Source organism: Hyla sarda, chromosome 6 (genome assembly GCF_029499605.1).
Source record: "Hyla sarda isolate aHylSar1 chromosome 6, aHylSar1.hap1, whole genome shotgun sequence".
Classification (NCBI taxonomy): domain Eukaryota; kingdom Metazoa; phylum Chordata; class Amphibia; order Anura; family Hylidae; genus Hyla; species Hyla sarda.
Window position 1 is genome coordinate 265,605,131 of NC_079194.1, and position 11,183 is coordinate 265,616,313.

The 11,183-nt window shown below is 38.0% G+C and overlaps 1 protein-coding gene and 1 long non-coding RNA gene across 4 annotated transcripts in view; one reads left to right on the forward strand and one right to left on the reverse strand.

Annotated features, from left to right (window-relative positions):
- The window catches only part of GNG3 (G protein subunit gamma 3), a 455,529-nt gene extending 450,356 nt beyond the window's left edge, over window positions 1-5,173 (reverse strand). The window contains exon 1 of one of the 3 annotated variants that reach the window (XM_056527216.1): window positions 5,037-5,173. The gene's annotated coding sequence lies outside the window, so the exon portion shown is untranslated. The remainder of the gene's footprint in view (window positions 1-5,036) is intronic. The other 2 variants (XM_056527219.1, XM_056527218.1) reach the window with 2 other exon arrangements.
- A 74-nt stretch (window positions 5,174-5,247) lies between these two features.
- On the forward strand, window positions 5,248-7,863 carry LOC130277022 (uncharacterized). The gene is made up of 2 exons (XR_008845338.1): window positions 5,248-5,343; window positions 7,172-7,863. It is a non-coding gene; the product is annotated as an uncharacterized LOC130277022 (long non-coding RNA).
- The last annotated feature ends 3,320 nt before the right edge of the window (window positions 7,864-11,183 follow it).

Sequence of the window (11,183 nt, forward strand, 5' to 3'; positions counted from 1 at the left end):
CCTCTGATCTCCCCTGCCACTTTATTCTGAAATAATAGGGGAGATTTATCAGATCCTGTGCAGAGGGAAAGTGGAGCAGTTGTAGATAGCTACTTTCATTTTTCAGAGGCCTTTTAAAAAATAAAAGGAACAATCTGATTGGTGGCTATGGGCAACTGCTCCACTTTCCCTCTGCACAGGATTTGATATATCTACCCCATTATCTATCTATACATTTTATGTGTGATGTGGCCTCTGTACTTAGTTGTGATTTTCTCCTGATGCCTCATATACATGTTTTTTAACCCCTTAAAGGGGTAGTCCAGTGGTGAAAAACTTATCCCCTATCCTAAGGATATGGGATAAGTTTGAGATCGCGGGGGGTCCGACCGCTGGGGCCCCCTGCGATCTCTCTGTACGGGGCTCAGGCTCTCGGCCCAGATAGCGGGTGTCGACCCCCGCACGAGGCGGCGGCCGACACGCCCCCTCAATACATCTCAATGGCAGAGCCGGAGATTGCCGAAGGCAGCGCTTCGGCTCTGCCATAGAGTTGTATTGAGGGGGCGTGTCGGCCGCCGCCTCGTGCGGAGGTCGACACGCCCCCTTCCCGCGGGCTGTCGGGGCTCCGTACAGGAGATTGCAGGGGGCCCCAGCGGTCGGACCCCCCGCGATCTGCAACTTATCCCCTATCCTTAGGATAGGGGATAGGTTGCTCACCACTGAGTCACCACTGGACTACTCCTTTAAGGACCAAGCCCATTATGACCTTAAAGGGGTACTCCAGAGAAAAAATTTTTTGCAAATCAACTGGTGCCAGAAAGTTATACAGATTTATACTTTAAAAAAATTTAAACCTTCCAGTACAGCTGTCACACCCCCTCCCATAGGCTTGCATTGAGGGGGACGTCACAAGGGGTGGAGCCTTGACGTCACAACGCTCAAAAATTTTTGAAAGTTTAGCATTTTTCTAATTGGAAACTCTCTACTTGGAAGGAAAAAAGACATATCAAATAAATGATATATTGATTCACATATGCAGTAGGTCTACTTTATGTTTGCATCATAAAGTTTACATGTTTTTGCTTTTGGAAGACATCAGAGGGCTTCAAAGTTCAGCAGCAATTTTCCAATTTACCACAAAATTTTCAAAATCAGAATTTTTCAAGGACCAGTTCAGTTTTGAAGTGGATTTGAGGGGACTTCATATTAGAAATACCCCATAAATGAACCCATTCTAAAAACTGCACCCCTAAAAGTATACAAACTGACATTCAGAAAGTTTGTTAACCCTTTAGGTGTTTCACAGGATAGCAGCAAAGTGACAGAGAAAATTCAAAATCTCAATTTTTTACACTAACATGTTCTTGTAGACCCAGTTTTTGTAATTTTACAAGGGGTAAAAGGAGAGAAATCTTCCTAAAATATGTAACCCAATTTCTCTCGAGTAAGGAAATACCTCATGTGTGAACGTAAAGTGTTCTGTGGGTGCACTAGAGGGCTCAGAAGAGACAATGGGATTTTGGAGAGTGAATTTTGCTGAAATGGTTTTTGAGAGGCATGTCGCATTTAGGAAGCCCCTATGGTACTATAATAGCAAAAGAAACCCCCACATGGCATACTATTCTGGAAAATACACCCCTCATGGCACATAAGGGATACAGTTAGCCTTAGAAAGTCGGATGTGTAAATGAATTTTTTTTCCCCACTAAAATGCAATTTTTCCCCAAATTTACCATAGGAGAAAATGCCCCCCAAAAGTTGTAACCCCATTTCTTCTGAGTATAGAAATACCCCTTGTGTGGACGTAAAGTGCTATGCTCAGAAGAGAAGGAGCCACATCTGGCTTTTTGAAAGCAAATTTTGCTGAAATGGTTTTTGGGGGGCATATCGCATTTTGGATGCCCTTTTGTTGCCATAACAGCAAAAAAAAAAAAAAATCCACATGGCATACTATTTTGAAAACTACCCCCTAAAGGCACGTAACAAGGGGTACAGTGAGCCTTAACACCCCACAGATGTTTGACGACTTTGTTAAAGTCGGATGTGTAAATGAAAATGTATTTTTCCACTGAGGTTATAGAAAAAAAAATTCCCCTCCAAAATTTTAACCCCATTTCAAGTATGGAAATATCCCATGTGTGGATGTAAAGTGCTCTGCGAGCGAACTACAATGCTCAGAAGAGAAGGAGCGCCATTGGGCTTTTGGAGAGAGAATTTGTTTGGAATGGAAGTCGGTGGCCATGTGCGTTTACAAAGCCCCCATGGTACCAGAACAATGGACCCCCCCACATGTGACCCTATTTCGGAAACTACACCCCTCATGGAATGTAATAAGGGGTCAAGTGAGCATTTACACCCCACTGGCATCTAATAGACTTTTGGAACAGTGGTCTGTGCAAATGAAAAATTTAACTCTAGTGGGGTATAAATGCTTACTGCACCCCTTATTACATTGCGTGAGGGGTGTAGTTTCCAAAATAGGGTCACATTTGGGGGGTCCACTGTTCTGGTACCATGGGGGCTTTGTAAATGCAAATGGCCATCAATTCCAGACACATTCTCTCTCCAAGAGCCAATGGTGCTCCTTTTCTTCTGAGCCCTGTAGTGCGCCAGCAGAGCACTTAACTTCCACACATGCGGTATTCATTTACTCAGAAAAAGTGGTGTTACAAATTTTAGGGTTATTTTTTTCCTATTACCCTTGTGAAAATGAAAAATTTGGGATCACACCAGCATTTTAGTGAATTTTTTTTTTCCATTTTCACGTCCAACTTTAATGACAATTCTTCAAACATCTGTTGGGTGTTAAGGCTCACTATACCCCTTGTTACATTCCGTGAGGGGTGTAGTTTCCAAAATGGGGTCACATGTGGGTGTTTTTATTTTTTGCGTTTATTTCAAAACCGCTGTAACAATCAGCTACCCCTGTGCAAATCACCTTAAATGTACATGGCGCTCTCGCTCCACTTATGGTGCATTTCCGTACTCAGGAGAAATTGCGTTGCAAATTTTGGGGGTCTTTTTTCCTTTTACCTCTTGTGAAAATGAAAAGTATGGGGCAACACCATCATGTTAGTGTTTTTTACAATAACATGCTGGAGTAGGCCCCAACTTTACCTTTTCATAAGGGTAAAAGGAGAAAAAGTCCCCCAAAATTTGTTAGGCAATTTATCCCGAGTACGGAAATACCCCATATGGGACTCTAAACTGTTGCCTTGAAATACGACAGGGCTCCGAAGTGAGAGAGCACCATGCGCATTTGAGGCCTAAATTAGGGATTTTCATAGGGATGGACCCGGATGCAAGAATTACCAAAATTACTCTACAGCAGTGTTTCCCAAACAGGATGCCTCCAGCTGTTGCGAAACTCCCAGCATGCCTGGATAGTCAATGGCTGTCCGGCAATGCTGGAAGTTGTTGTTTTGCAACAGCTGGAGGCTCCATTTTGGAAACAGTGCCATATCAGACATGTGAATGTACCCTGTAGTTATACAACAGCTGGGGCCAGACTGGTTGCAAAACACAGAGTTTGTTACCTAGCTCAGCGTTTTGCAACCAGTGTGCCTCCAGCTGTTGTAAAGCTACAACTCCTAGCATGTACGGTCTATCAGTGCATGCTGGGAGTTGTAGTTTGAAACAGCTGGAGGCGCACTGGTTGCGAAAAACTGAATTAGGTAACAAACTCAGCGTCCGCAAAGGAAGAATGGGGGATGGGCACTACAACACATGTACATGGCAGAGTTTAAGCAAGCACTTGATAATATCCCGGTGAAATTATGTTATGGGGTGCAAGACACTAGCAGGAATAGGCAATTCCGCAATAGTAAAAAACAAAGAAATATTAGAAATTAATTCATGCTTTATTGAGGCAAAGTCTTAGCGCACATAGTCGAAAAACACTATCACCCGGGGGGCAGGGAGGGAGAGCGGCTACCAGCCGGTAGCAGGAGTGTGTCAAGAGAACGACAGCGCGGTTTCGCGTCAGAGATGCATCATCCGGTTCCTGATCCATTGGATTCATAAGTCAGGTATATATGGAGAGAGAGGGGGGGGGGGAGGGAAGGGGAGGAGTGACCCAATTACCATTTTAAAGATACATGACACAAAAACGGAAAATATAAAACCAATAGAAATTACATATATCTTGCTGTATTATAAGAATGAGCTAAAATCGTTTCTTTCATTAAGGTTGAGTGGCCCTAAAGCTTTTAATCTTGTGATCCATTTTGCCTCGCATTGGAGTAATTTTTGGTGTCTGTCTACACCTTGCGGTTGTTGTGGAATATGTTGTAAACCTGCAAATTGAATTTCTTTATTATTATGAAATGTTTCCATGTGAGCAATAAAACGAGTAGCATCTATTTTTGTGCGTAAAGAGTATAAATGCTCACAGAATCTTACATTAAGATTTATTTTTGTTTTACCTATGTAAAAACGACCACAGGTGCAGAGAAGACAATAAACTATCCAAAAGCAGCTACCACTGAAAATAGAATGCACACCACTAAATAATCTCATATACAATACTTTATTAAGATATACAAAACAATGGATCAAGTTGCAAATTTAAAAACATTTAAAAAGGCTCCCGTAAGAGCCACAACACAGCCTCAGGGCAGGGCCATGACCCCCTGCTCTGAGTACATTACCCTGTCCTCAAACAATCAATAATGTATTCTATGTCGGCTCTGTGTAGCTATAACATAATGCACATAAAATGAACAAAATCAACATCACTATGGTACTGCAGTATAAATGAGTAGACAAAAACAGCACTACTGTAATAGTGATACCTAGTCTCACAATATGGTAATAAGTAAGAAGTATTATGCTGGAGCTTTATTATCTTATACAATACCACAGTTCATAAAATTATCCACAGAGGCCAGCGACAAGGATGTTAGATGGAGGACGGTGTCAAGGAACAGTTCCGTCGCAAGGAACTTCCTCAGGGGTGTTGCGTTCCGTCGCAAGGAACTTCCTCAGGGATGTTGTACTAACTGTGTAAAGAACCTCTTTTATACATTATCATGGTGGAAGGTGATTAATATAAATACCTGGGAGGTGCAGCCTTAATCAGAAATGTCCTAGCGTGGCGCTATGGGCTCCCAACCAGAAGTCCTCACTATTGTCTTCCTGTGTGCAGTCTGAATGTCGGCCCGTGTATTTACGGGACTCGGCATTGCTGTATTAGCCTCATGATTCATGTCACGTGACGCGCCTTTGGTAACGCGCGCCACGTGACCGTTCTATGCTGGGAACAGCTCACAATGAGATCTATCTCTAATGATGCACAGACGCGCATGCGCTCCACGCCATACTGCTAGCCCCGTATCTAAGTCAATATGTGCGTACATAGAAAGGGTAAGCATGGAGGTGAATCCGCGCCCCACAGTGTAGTAGCCCATAGCAACCATAAAGGCACCAGAATGTGCAAAAAAGAGAAGGGATACCACCACCATAAAAAAGTGAAAACTAAAGAATAAGTGTGTGTATTTTTAGTGCTCATGTCATTCTGGCTACCAACTACAATTGCAGACATATTCATATGTGCCATTTGATATTCTGTAATCAGCACCTGTTTTTAATTTTTTGGCTTTTTTTTTTAGACATTGATCATCCTATAGATAATCTATGTTTTAACTTTAGTGTTTATTTTTTATTTATTATTTTAATAAATTTCGTTTCTTATTTTTTATTACATTTTTTTGTTTTATTTTAATTTTTTGTTGTTTTGAATTGCTTAATATTTATATTTCGTATTATTATTTTTTATTTAGTTTTTCTTAATTTACTATTATTTATTGATTTTATTTTTTATTTTTATTTATATTTTAATTTATTTTTTATTTATTGTTTTTTATATTTTTTTATTTTTTTAAATTATTTTTTATTTTTTGTATTTTTTTGTATGATATTATTTATTTTTTGTTTGTTATTATTTTATATTGTTGGTTTATATTTTTATTTGTCTTTATTGTTTATATTTTTATTTTATGTTTTTTTGTTTATTTAACATTTTCCATATCTATATTTGTATCCTCTATTTCAGTTTCCTGGTGATTATTGTAATTATTATTAAGTGTGAATGCCCCTGTAACGGATTCATTACTATATGAACCTTAGTAACCAAGTGTACTAAAATAAATTAGAACTAAAAGTGAACATAAATAAAAATAAAACTGTTAGACCCCATTAGGCATACTGACAATACTATAGCTGTAATTATATAATCACCAGCATAAATAATACAAAAAAGGATGAACCCTTTTGAGACCTACTAAGGACTGCACCTGCCAGGTACCCTTCATTCCATCACATAAAAAACTTGACCACTATAACCATATGCATATACTGTATAATTTGTAATTATATTTATGTTAATAAATGGTTGTACATTCAATGTGAGAATAACAAAGGCATTCTTGTGCATGCAATAGCATACCGCTTGGACCAGTTGAACATCAATTATTAAGTCATAGTAAGTCCCTGGATCCAAACCAGTTTCTGTAAGCAGAAAAATCTCTGAAACGAGAGTTCATTTGCAACACATAGTAACGCGATTCCTGCTCCTCAATTCCCATAGCTTCATAGCTCCAAAGTAGAGATCCCTCTGAGGCATAAATTTGTTTATTTGTCACTCATACCTCTCCACAATAGGTTGTATTTTGCTAAATTGTTCTTGCTCCTTAGTCCTGTATGAGTTCATAATTACATCACTGGCCTGTGGGCCTATCACAGTTCCTCTGTACCCCTATAGAATGCACAACATCCAGTGTTCATCTTCATCTTTGTTTGGCTCTAGTATATTTGTGGATTCTGTCCAGATCATTATCAAATTCAATGACCATGGAGTTTATCCAGATCCTTATTAGATTATCCGATCACATCTCTGGGACCAAGGAAGTCGAATCTAGACCACACATATGTTTCTTTCTTTCTTCTCCGGGGGACCCACTTGTCCGCTCTCCTATTTCCATAAAATGCGTTGTGGTGGATTGTTCTTTCCCATGTCATTATGGCATATAGTCCCAGACATTGAATAACTAACATGTATTTTCAGTCATATAGGTAGAGTGCAATTCTTTGACTCCTGTCCTATACAACTGTCATGGATCTGTGAGGATGTAATAATCTAGGGCTCTGCCAAATACATTAAGCGTTTGTTTACAAGTTTGTGTTATCTTTTTAGATGCATAACTTCTCTATGTCGTAGCACAAGAGGGTCCAGGATTCAGAGATGGAGATGGCAGCACTTTATGGAAATAGGAGAGCGGACAAGTGGGTCCCCCGGAGAAGAAAGAAAGAAACATATGTGTGGTCTAGATTCGACTTCCCTGGTCCCAGAGATGTGATCGGATAATCTAATAAGGATCTGGATAAACTCCATGGTCAGAGAATTTGATAATGATCTGGACAGAATCCACAAATATACTAGAGCCAAACGAAGATGAACACTGGATGTTGTGCATTCTATAGGGGTACAGAGGAACCGTGATAGGCCCACAGGCCAGTGACGTATTTATGAACTCATACAGGACTAAGGAGCAAGAACAATTTTGCATAATACAACCTATTGTGGAGAGGTATGAGTGACAAATGAACAAATTTATGCCTCAGAGGGATCTCTACTTTGGAGCTATGAATCTCTCTTGGGAATTGAGGAGCAGGAATCGCGTTACTATGTGTTGAAAATGAACTCTCGTTTCAGAGATTTTTCCTCTTACAGAAACTAGTTTGGATCCAGGGACATACTATGACTTAATAATTGATGTTCAACTGGTCCAAGGGGCATGCTATTGCATGCACAAGAATGCCTTTGTTATTCTCACATTGAATGTACAACCATTTATTAACATAAATATAATAACAAATTATACAGTATATGCATATGGTTATAGTGGTCAAGTTTTTTATGTGGTGGAATGAAGGGTACCTGGCAGACTGCACGTCCTTGGTAGGTCTCAAAAGGGTTCATCCTTTTTTGGATTATTTATGCTGCTGATTACATCATTACAGCTATGGTATTGTCAGTATGCCTTATGGGGTCTAACAGTTTTATTTTTATTTATGTTCACTTTTAATTCTAATTTATTTTAGTACACTTGGTCGCTAAGGTTCATATAGTAATGAATCCGTTACAGGGGCATACACAGTTAATAATAATTATAATAAACACCAGGAAACTGAAATAGAGGATAAAAATATAGATATGGAAAATGTTAAATAAGCAAAAAAACTAAAAATAAAAATATATTGTTGGTTTATATTTTTATTTGTCTTTATTGACAAATAAAAATATAAACCAACAATATAAAATAATAACAAACAAAAAATAAATAAATAATATCATACAAAAAAATACAAAAAATAAAAAATTATTTAAAACAATATAAAAAATTAATAAATAAAAATAAAAAACAATAAATAATAGTAAATTAAGAAAAACTAAATAAAAATAATAATAAATACGAAATATAAATATTAAGTAATTCAAAACAACAAAAACAAAAAATAAAAATAAAACAAAAAATTAAATAAAAAATTTAATAAAAAATAAGAAACGAAATTGATTAAAATAATAAATAAAAAATAAACACTAAAGTTAAAACATAAATAGATGATCTATAGGATGATCAATGTCTAAAAAAAAGCCAAAAAATTAACAACAGGTGCTTATTACTGAATATCAAATGGCATTTATGTATAGGTCTGCAATTGTAGTTGGTAGGCAGAACAACATGAGCACTAACAATACACACACTTATTCTTTAGTTTTCACTTTTTTTATGGTGGTGGTATCCCTTCTCTTTTTTGCACATTCTAATGCTTTTATGGTTGCTATGGGCTACTAGACATGTGCAATTCGGTTCGGCATGAATGTCAAATTTATTCGGGCCGTTCCGAATGCATGAAAAATTTTTTTGAATATTTCCGAATAGCACCGATAAAACGAATAGCAACATAACGAATGCATTCGTTATTCTCCGAATGCATGCGGTAAAAAAACGAATGCATTCGTTATCCGAAAACAAAAGCATTAATTATTTACAGAATGCATGCGGTAAAAAAACAAAAGTAAAGAATTCTTTCTAATTTTTTTATTGTTCCTTGCACTACACTGTTTCTGACTGTTAGTTACTGTTTTACTGTTACAAGGGTGCCTCCCACCCACGGTGCCTCCCACCCACCCAGCATGCGGCTGTCTGGGCATGCTGGGAGTTGTAGTTTTGCAACAGCTGGAGGCACACTTTGTATTCGCGCAATGCTTTTTAATTCATTTTCAAATTCCGCTGGCTTTTGTCAGAAATGGGTTACCAGGCTTTTGTCAGAAATGGGTTACCATGGGTCAGACATGCAGAGTAATTGCCGTGGGAACATTTTTCATTCATAAAACTGCAGGCTTAATTGGATAATTGCCGTGTAGAATGCTTAGGACACCAAACATTCTACACTGCAATTATCCAAATAAGTCTGCGGTTTTATGAATGAAAAATGTTCCCACGACAATTACTATGCATGTCATTGACCTCAATCACCCGACAATCTAACACATCGATCAAACACATTAATCATTCATACAGCATTCATTCATTCATTTACTCATTCATTCATTCAACATTACATTATGTATTAACCCCTTAAGGACCAGGCCATTTTACACCATAAGGACCAGAGCGTTTTTTGCAATTCTGACCACTGTCACTTTAAACATTAATAACTTTGGAATGCTTTTAGTTATCATTCTGATTCTGAGATTTTTTTTTCGTGACATATTCTACTTTAACTTAGTGGCAAAATTTTATGGTAACTTGCATCCTTTCTTGGTGAAAAATCCCCAAATTTGATGAAAAAAATGAAAATTTTGCATTTTTCTAACTTTGAAGCTCTCTGCTTATAAGGAAAATGGATATTCAAAACAAAAAAATTTTTGGGTTCACATATACAATATGTCTACTTTATGTTTGCATCATAAAATTTATGAGTTTTTACTTTTGGAAGACACCAGAGGGCTTCAAAGTTCAGCAGCAATTTTTTGAAATTTTTCACAAAATTTTCAAACTCGCTATTTTTCATGGACCAGTTCAGGTTTGAAGTGGATTTGAAGGGTCTTCATATTAGAAATACCCCATAAATGACCCCATTATAAAAACTACACCCCCCAAAGTATTCAAAATGACATTCAATAAGTGTATTAACCCTTTAGGTGTTTCACAGGAATAGCAGCAAAGTGAAGGAGAAAATTCACAATCTTCATTTTTTACAGTCGCATTTTCTTGTAGACCCAATTTTTGAATTTTTCCAATTGGTAGAAAGGAGAAAATTTTTACTTGTATTTGAAACCCAATTTCTCTCGAGTAAGGACATACCTCATATGTCTATGTTAATTGTTCGGCGGGCGCAGTAGAGGGCTTAGAAGGGAAGGAGCGACAAATGGTTTTTGGGGGGCATGTCACCTTTAGGAAGCCCCTATGGTGCCAGAACAGCAAAAAAACACCACATGGCATACCATTTTGGAAACTAGACCCCTCGGGGAACGTAACAAGGGGTAAAGTGAACCTTAATACCCCACAGGTGATTCACGACTTTTGCATATGTAAAAAAAAAAAAAGTTTTACCTAAAATGCTTGGTTTCCCAAAAATTTTACATTTTTAAAAAGGATAATAGCAGAAAATACCCCCCCAAAATTTGAAGCCCAATTTCTCCCGATTCAGAAAACACCCCATATGGGGGTGAAAAGTGCTCTTCTGGCGCACTACAGGTCTCAGAAGAGAAGGAGTCACATTTGGCTTTTTAAAAGCAAATTTTGCTCTGGGGGCATGCCGCATTTAGGAAGCCCCTATGGTGCCAGAACAGCAAAAAAAATACAACATGGCATACCATTTTGGAAACTAGACCCCTCGGGGAACGTAACAAGGGGTAATGTGAACCTTAATACCCTACAGGTGTTTCACGACTTTTGCATATGCAAAAAAAACATTTTTTTTTTACCTAAAATGCTTGGTTTCCCAAAAATTTAACATTTTTAAAAAGGGTAATAGCAGAAAATACCCCCCAAAATTTGTAACACAATTTCTCCCGAGTACGGCGATACTCCATATGTGACCCTAAACTGTTGCCTTGAAATACGACAGGGCTCCAAAGTGAGAGCGCCATGCGCATTTGAGGCCTAAATTAGGGACTTGCATAGGGGTGGACATAG